Source organism: Trachymyrmex septentrionalis, unplaced genomic scaffold (genome assembly GCF_001594115.1).
Source record: "Trachymyrmex septentrionalis isolate Tsep2-gDNA-1 unplaced genomic scaffold, Tsep1.0 scaffold202, whole genome shotgun sequence".
Taxonomy (NCBI): domain Eukaryota; kingdom Metazoa; phylum Arthropoda; class Insecta; order Hymenoptera; family Formicidae; genus Trachymyrmex; species Trachymyrmex septentrionalis.
The window spans coordinates 153,628-163,105 of NW_017305203.1; positions in this window are offsets into that span (position 1 = coordinate 153,628).

A 9,478-nucleotide genomic window follows, 5' to 3' on the forward strand; every position below is an offset into this window, starting at 1 on the left:
ATATTTATAAACATATATAATTATACATGAAAAATGTCCATACAATTCATATATCCTTTCATTTAAAAAATTATTAAAATTAGTAAAATTATTTTTAAAGTAAAAATAATAATAATAATGAAAAAATAATTAAAATGATTAAAAAGATCATTTTTGCTTTGTTTGTCTTAGAAAAAAACCAAGTTTGTAAAAATGTAAAAGAATTTTTCATAATAATTACATATAAAATTATAAACAATAAAATAAAAATTCAGATAAGGCTAATGAGAGTCACACACGGATGTAAAAGCGAAGAGATAGAAGAAGTAATATACTATAAGTATTAATGGTTATCTTTATTTTATTTCGAACGTTTCGATTCCCTTTAGTCTTCCTCAGCGAATACAAAACTCTTCCATTGAGAGCAAGTTACTTACAGATTGGTAGAAATGCAGCAATCAACTATATCAATTTTACAATTTGCCATTATAAAGTAAGAAAAAATCGAATAATAAAACAAATGACTCACCTCAATAGGAAACAAAATACAGCTCAGAAATAATGATTCACAATTATAAAATTAAATAAGAAAATTAAACTATATATTATATATATATCGTTCTTTTGAATATAAACTCGTGTATGTTCCCAGTAAACAAAAATATATTGAAATATTGGATTAGAAATTTTAAATCCACCTGAATCCGTATTTTAAATCCATAAAAATGAATTAAATTCAATATAAAAAAAAATTTTTATATATGTGAAAGTTTATTAAATAAATTAAAGTAATAATTACATGAAATTCTATAGTCATTATTTTAAAACTTTTATACAAAAAATATACGCTAGCTGTATAATAAAGGAAATGTATTAATATAAAGCATACATAAAAGTGATTAATTTACTAATTCAAAATAAGGAATTTACATACATTTATTTACATATTTACGTAGTTTTCTTTATGTTTTTTTTAAATGTTTCTTTTAAATTTCTATCAAATGAAATAGAATTCATAATATATTTTTACGGTACAACTTTTTTTAACTCAATTGAATTAAAGCGAAAAATTTCTTATTCATAATTCTGAATAAAATAGCATTTATAATGCATTTTTAAAACAATGGATTTTCTATTCACAATTTTGAATAGTATTTATGGCCCATTTTAAGAAAATGGGCCATTAAAAGAAAAACTTTTTTTTATTCAATTGGATTAAAAAACTACATTTCCTATTCAGAATTTTGAATTTAGCAGTATTCACAATGCATAGAAATAACTGATATTATTTTTAGGTTCAACTGGATTGAAAAACTGCATTTCATATTCAAAATTTTAAATTAAGCAGTATTCACGATGCATACAAAATACTATAATATTATTTTTAGATTAAAAAGTATAGAAATATATATATATATATATTTATATTCCATGCCATTCCTATAAATAAAATGCATTCAGGATTGAAAAGGATTTATTTTAACATTCATGAATCCGTATTTCAGAAAATCTGAATTTATTTCAATCCATTTCAATTCATTCTCGTTTGATGGGTCATAACGTGTCATTTAAAATTAAACGTTACAATGTAACAAACAAGCATTGAAAATAAATACAACTAAGAGTGTCAACCAATACTTACAACAAAATTCGAAAATCAATTTTGTTTAAACGTGTCCAATAAGGAGGCATACGAATGATGCCAGCATTCCGTGTCCGTTCTTAAATTAAGTCCATTCTTTTACATATAGATGAGACATTTCAAAATTTAGTCGTTTATTGAGAAATCTCTCCATATCAAGAATTTGAACATTCTCCCAATTGAATTCATGGTTAAAGTCGATGTTCTGTAATCATGAGTGGTTTCTATTACTACTGTTAATGTGATTTCAATGTTCAGATATTCTAATGACTAATTTTCGACCTGTTTATCCAACATACGATACAGCGCGATCTTTGCAAGGAATCTTGTAAATTACATTTTTATTGGAAAATTGTTTAATTGCTAAGATTGAGAGTCCTCATTTATATTTATATATTTATATAATTGTGTTTACAAAATTATACATGATTATGAGCAATTTCTTTTACATTTCGCTAAACTTGAATTTTTCTAAAACAAACAATGCAAAAATTATTCCTTTAACTATCTTTGATATTTTCTTATTATTATTATAGAAAAAAATTGTCGATATTGACATGTAGATCTAAAGTGACCCCTTATTTCTCCGAAACTAACTATTGCACTTTATTAATACTAATAAAATAATAATCTGTTTAGCTAATTAGAGAAATACAAACTCATAATTCGTCTATTTGTGGCTTGTTGATTTTTAAGACAAATTATTATTATTATTATTATTAGGCGTCAGGAACTCGAAAGCTCATTGCCGCAAATACCAAATCCCGCCACTGTTCCCGTCCCTGAGCCAGATCCCTCCATTTGTGACATTTTTAAGCCATAAGCCATAAGAAATGGACAAATCATAATCAATTCTCGTCATTGTAGATCCAGACTTATGCCCATTTCTATGGAAAGGTAACCCTCGGGTAGTGGACGTCGTGATATTCACACGTACGGTGAACGCAGAGTTAAAAGCGACCCAAGAATGAAATTGTTTTAAAACATTTGAAAAGCAGTTTCTTATTATAATTATTTCAAATATAAAGGAGAAATAAAAACACATATTCATCATAGAGGCAAATATTCATTTATTCATTTTCTTCACAGTTGAAAAAAATAGACAACTCTAACTCGCGGGTCTCGTGAGACCCTGCGTCTGTCGGTAGAAAATTAATTAATTACGAACGACAATGGTAACGATCGGCGAATGGCGCTGAATCCCCGCTCTGAGCTATGATTAGCCTCTATCTTTTTTATTAAAACCAAATTTTCTAATGACATAAGAAATGTATTTTTGTACGTATATGTGTATGTGTCCATATTTGTGTGCGTATATTTATGAATGGCAAAGTGTGACATTATATAGAATCGCGCGCTGAAAAATAATTTTATCTATTCTTTTTGTGACAAGAAAATGACAGAGTGCTATCATTTCCTCGCCACCTTTCTATAGCTAGCATGGTTTGTTTTTCTTTATAGTATATAGTTTTTCCAATAAACCTAATCCATTCTCATCTTTTAATGCAAGAACTGCTCAAAGTGCCGTCTTCTCTCTCATACGCAAATTTCAAATTTGCTCTTAAGAAAACATTTGCTCAAGAGTTCGCATTTTTCCCTTCTTAATAGAATTAATCTCCTGTAAAACCAAGTAATAGTATTAAATTAACACTTGACAAATTTCTAGTTTAAAGTGTAAAGAATATAATTTGAAAGTATCACTTTACTGTACAAAGTCCTTATACATAGTCTCAAAGAAAAAACTCACTCTTGGGCGATTTACCCTAGTTCATTTAAGTGTCATTTAATCACGGCAGAAGACAATATATGGACCAATATAAAAATCGTTGACAAAAATATTTACATTTAAAATGAGGAAAAAGTTATTTTTTAACACTCATCACTTGTGTGCGGTTAATCAAGTAGCTTACCATGCAACACGCAGCATTGTTTGAATGGCAAAATTTTATGTACAAGAGAGAGAGAAGATGACACTTTGAGCAGTTCTTGCATTAAAAGATTATAGATTTGATGTATTGAAATACTTCAAAAAACGCACCATGTTATCTATAGCAAAATAGTGAGAAAATGATCGCTTTGTCATTTTCCTACCAGGAAAAGAACGAATAAAATTATTTTTAGCACACAATCCTATGTCACATTTCACTGTTCATAAATGTACTCGTATGCACGCAACGTATGCAGCGCACACTTAGACACATACATACAAAAATATATTTCTTATATCCTCAGAAAATTTAATTTTAATAAAAAAAATAGAGGATAATCATAGCCTAGAGCAGAGCTAATGATCATAGTCCATGCGCTAATTGCGCCGATCGATGTGTTATTATCATTTATAATAATAAATTACTCTCCACGTGTCTATCAACCTTGAACGCTGGGCAGTCATATTACGCCACGCACTTACATTTGGTAGTAGATGGGCTGAATGTGCGTTTCTTTAAAAATTAATATTTCATTAACTATTACAAAAATTGCAAAAGAGAGGAAAAATTGCAAATAGAGAGGACTATTCGATTCATTGTCAATTTAGTCCGCTCTTGCTGCTCACAAGCGGTGAATCAACAGTTTGAAACACTCTGAGATTAAGTTTTTAATTAAATTTTGTTATGTCTGTATAATTTAAAGAAAAGGGAAAAACATTAAATTTGTCAAAATAATGATAATATAATAATGATAATAATGAAATAGGATATATAATGAATTTTTTAAACTTTAATTAATATTGCAAACCTCCTTCAAAAACAAGTGGTTCAATTAAAAAAATAATTTATTTATATATAACGTATCAGAGAGCACTCCTCGCCCTGATGAAATAAATGACATAAGGTTTACGAAACGTTGGCATTAGCAATGGAACACAGCAACCCACAAACCTTCTGGTGTTACCACAAAAGCGTCAAAATTGTCATTAAAAAAATGATTATAAGTTATATTTATAATCCAAGAGATTAGTTTTGCTTTATTTCATTCACGAAACTTACGTAAAGAATCAAAATAATTATGTTAACTGCTAGAAGTTACAATCGAAAATTTGACAAAACTTGTTCCAAGTCATCTTTGTCTAACGGTAAATGTCTCTTTCATTTGCATTAGATTAAAGTTCCAGTCTTTTCGATAACATCCAGTGAGAAATAATTTGAATTGACATCATGACAATATTGATGTAATGAAATATAGTAATGGATAATCTCGACATGAATGTCATTGATTCAACTTCATTAATAACAGTCATTTCTTGCTAAATGGTGATTTTGTATTAACGATTATAGCCATATAAAAGAATATTTTCTTATTTAAATCAGGATTTTAATTCGGTGAAAAATAAAAAATAAAAAATAAAGTTTTTCTTTACGAGTAACTTTATTTCAATACAAATACATGAAAATATATCATTCTATTTAATTATTGTATAAATATTAAATAACATTACAAAACTCACTGCTTTGTAATCAATAAATACATAATTTTTTATTTTTTGTAACAGATTCTTTTTTATTCTATAAATAGCATGATTCCTTTCCCCAACTATTAAATAAATGCTTAAAATTGTTTATGTAATAATTATTTCATTATATAAAATGCAAAATATATTATTACATTGTTGATTTAAATGCAAAATCTTACATAGTAATGTGTTGTTATACAATTTTTGAATTTTAATAATTTTCCGTTTGTTTTATTCACAATTTTATTATTTTAAAACATATATGCACACATGCATGCATGCATGCACGCACACACACACGCGCGCGCGCGAGACTGAATAAAATATACGACTGAACTAAACGTATGTCTTCAACATTTAAAATTTACTAATCAGATTATTAATATCAATTTCCGTTTCTGTACATGCCAAAGATCGTTGATAATTGATCAATGTAATTATGAATTAGAGTAAATAAACTCTCATAAACGCAACGTTAATGTTCAACTTTGTGCCTAATTTACATAGTAAGAGTTAGCGAGCGAGTAATAATATGAGTAATTGAGAGTATCACTTACTGTGATATCATTGGCCGAATTGCTAACCGTTAACAAGTTGGGTAGTACTGACCTAGAAATTCAAATATTTTTGCTGTACTGTTCATTGGCCTTCTTCTATCACACAAATAGGCCTTTTGTGAATGCATAATTTAGTACTATCCAAATAATATATGTAAAATAACCAACTAGCTTGTCAGTAAGCCAATAGTACTGACCTCCAATTTAGAGTACTAGTAGTTCGCAGTGTGTAAATTAGGACTATGTTCCAAAATTCACTGCCAGTGCTAAAAATATATAATATATATACGTATACCAGGCGAAAAAAAATTTTACGTAAAAGTATAAAAAACTACATAGATGAGACAAAATCTTAGAAATTTTTAATTTTTTGTAAGTATTCGTAGTGGGACGTAGAGTGAGGTTTGTTTATCTTATAAATTTAGTTTTTTATAAAAATTTTTTATCAAGACAGATATCAAATATAGCATATAACGCATTTCTTAATATGCAAAAAAATATAAAGAAATATTTAGATTTAAAAGGATCCTAAAGTCGTCTGTATTACCAACTAAATTACATAATTTTTGTATAACAAATGTTTTTTTCTTTTTTACAGATTTGAAAATCTTTTTCCAGGATTAAAGTATACATTAACACGTGTCTGTGAGATAAAGTTTATACCGAGAACGACCAAACATTTCGAAATTGATATTGTATATTTTTTACCATTTTTTAGTGTAACATGGCGTCTCAAGCTGTCAAATCGTGACATTTACTTGATACGAAAGTTTTGCAAGTTGCACTTACGAAATAGTAATCCGCAGACATGTAGTTTGTATTGTACAAATAAATAACGTCGAATTCTTGAAATTATTAGATTTAAGCCCAGTTGTTCAGCTCTATAAAGCTAGCAGAACTAAATCTGTATTACAAATCAAACTAATCGTATTACAAATCAAACTAACTAAGACTCCTTATAATTCAAAGAACTGGAAAGGATACGAGCAGTAGGAGTCAAGCGCAGAAGACGTCGCGCAAATAATATATCTATGAAGTGTGAAATTTCTTTATTCACTAAAACGCGCTTACATATTTCAGCACGATAACAATACATGTTCGCTTCGTGTAAATGTCTTTGCGCTGTCCAATTAGATATCTGTAAATTCAATTGATTTACAGAACGCGATACTGAGAAAAGGATTAGAATTTACACGAGCGATTAAAGCTGCATTTTCTTCAACATTCGTCAATCGCGGTCTACCATTTTATCTTTTAATCCTTCCGTTCCCTCCTCTTGCCATCGCTTAATCCATTTACGCACATTTGTTTTACGAAATACGACATGCAATATCTCGCATACCTATTCCATATTCCCACATCCCAATAATGCGGCCACGATGAACGATATCAAGATTATCTATCATAGTTGCACGATCAGCAACGATACAAAGAAGAAGAGAAGTTAAAACAAATGAATATATTAGCGACTGTATTTTGTTCTCCGACATATAACGACGTTTCTTTTCCCTGCTACTAAAAAACACGGCGAAAAAAGACAGAGAATTGTGCTCGTCATAAATTCAAAAAGCTCAGTATACCTCGATCGCGTTCTCCGATTTTGTCGATTATTTATATTTTTGGTCAAAACAGATTTTTTCAATTAGCAGACAATGTTTTTTAAATGTTTTTAAACATTTATTTTTCATTAATTTTACATTTTTTAAAATTCGTTTTCAAAATTCATTAATTTAACATTTATTTAACATTTATTTAATGTTTATTTTGAATTTATTTTTTATTTGAATAATGATTTAAAAAAATATTTTTTAAACATTTATTTAATGTTTATTAAAAAAAATGTTTACCATTAAATATTTATTTAAAATAAAGGTTTAAAGAAATATTTTTTGAAGAAATGTTTGTTTAACGTTTATAAAATGTTTATTTTACATTATTTGTTCATTTAAAATGTGATAATAAAAAATATTTATTTCATGTTTATTTAACGTTTAGTAAATATTTTATTTCACATTAATTATTTATTTGAAATGATGGTTTAAGGAAACATTTATTTAATATCTATTATCCTTTTATCTAATATCCTTTTTAAAAGTTTATATGACGTTTAATAAATGTTTGTTTTTTGTTATTTATTTATTTAAAATATAATTAAAAAAATATTTATTTAATATTTATGACATTTCTTATAAATATAAAAAAAATGTTATTTTATAAAGCTCAAATTAATAAAAAATGGGTCGCGATAATAAAATAATTACGGAAGAGAAGTTAACATAAATATAATTGCGTTAAGTGTACCATATATAGACAATAAGAATTGTGTACATCGATAGTTACAAGTGGCGGATAAGATACAAGACTTATAACCCTAAAATCCCAGGTTTAAAACCCGATCGCGGCAGTAAGTGAAAAAGATTAAAATATAATTAAAAATTAGAATTAATTAATAAAATTAGTTGTCTAATATTTAGGCTGTCAATAAAAAAAATAAATTTTAAAAAATTCTACATTGTTATTTTTTCTAATTTTGTTTAAATAATTTTGACATTAAAAAACGTTTTTTTAATGTTAAAAGAAATATTTCTTCAAACCTTAAATAAACGTTTTTCGAAAAAAATGTTTCTTTAAATGTTAAAATAAACGTATTTTTAATCAACAAAAGATGAAATTTAAAATGTTTAAAGGTGACTCAAAAATACAAAATATAAATAATAGACAGCATACAGCCACAATAGATAAATGTTTAAACGAAAGTCATATATTTAAAATTATAAAAGTGTTTTGGTCAAGATTTGACCATCATCAGTACATCAAGATGACAAAGAAATACAGAGAGATGACAAAGAGATACAAAGAAATTATTTAATTAAATGATCGCTAGTACAAAGGTTGAATGATATCAAGATGATAAAAATAAAAATATATACATAAAACAATGCTCAGTCAAAAGGATCGATTTATCAAAAGGATAAAATAATTTTTCAATCGCTTATTGTAAGAGTTAACAGAGTAAATTGAAGTCCACAAAATAAAATTAATCAATATTTAAAACGCTTCTGATGAATTATTATTTGTTATGTTTATGATTCCTTTTTGAAGAAAGCAAGAGCGACTTTGTGTGAAAATACAGGAATTTTCAGATTTTATTTAAAATTATAATAAAAGAATATGCTTTTAATAATTTAATTATACAATACTTTAATAATACAATAATTATTCGTGAAAATCAGTCTAAATTTGTATTAACATAAACATAGGCTGCGCCAGCAGCGCATTGGAGAGGTAAGAGAGAAAGCCTATGTTTAAAAAGGTGGGCCGGATTATACCGAGGGGCCGAAGTATTTTTATCTCGGCGCGCTCTTATTAATAACAATTGCAAACATTAATATCTCGATTATTATTACAAATATCACTAAACGGTAAAGAACTTTTATGTTTATTTCGATTCCATCTACTTTCCTGTGGGTGGTTGGAGAAGTCTCGCGGAACACCCTGTATACGTCCTATACAGATATAAAAAGTAGTGTAAATATAATAGAGATATAATTTATGCATTTCTGCTGGAATACATAATTTTGTACGCACGAAATACGTAATAAGTTTCAACATAGTATTTTAAATATTATTATTAATTTCTCTTCTTATTTCAAGCGCGCGCGCGCGTTGAGCGTTATCGACACAACATCGATAAGTCGAGCCTCTACTATAACCCAGCGAATTAATGCACTGCAGTGTATGTAGCTCGCCTTTGGCGCGCCGAGAGTGAACGAAACAACGAGGTTCTTCTCACACTAGTCGCTTATTTCAAGAGATCGAAAATGCTTTCTCGGCAATCTCGGCCGCTCG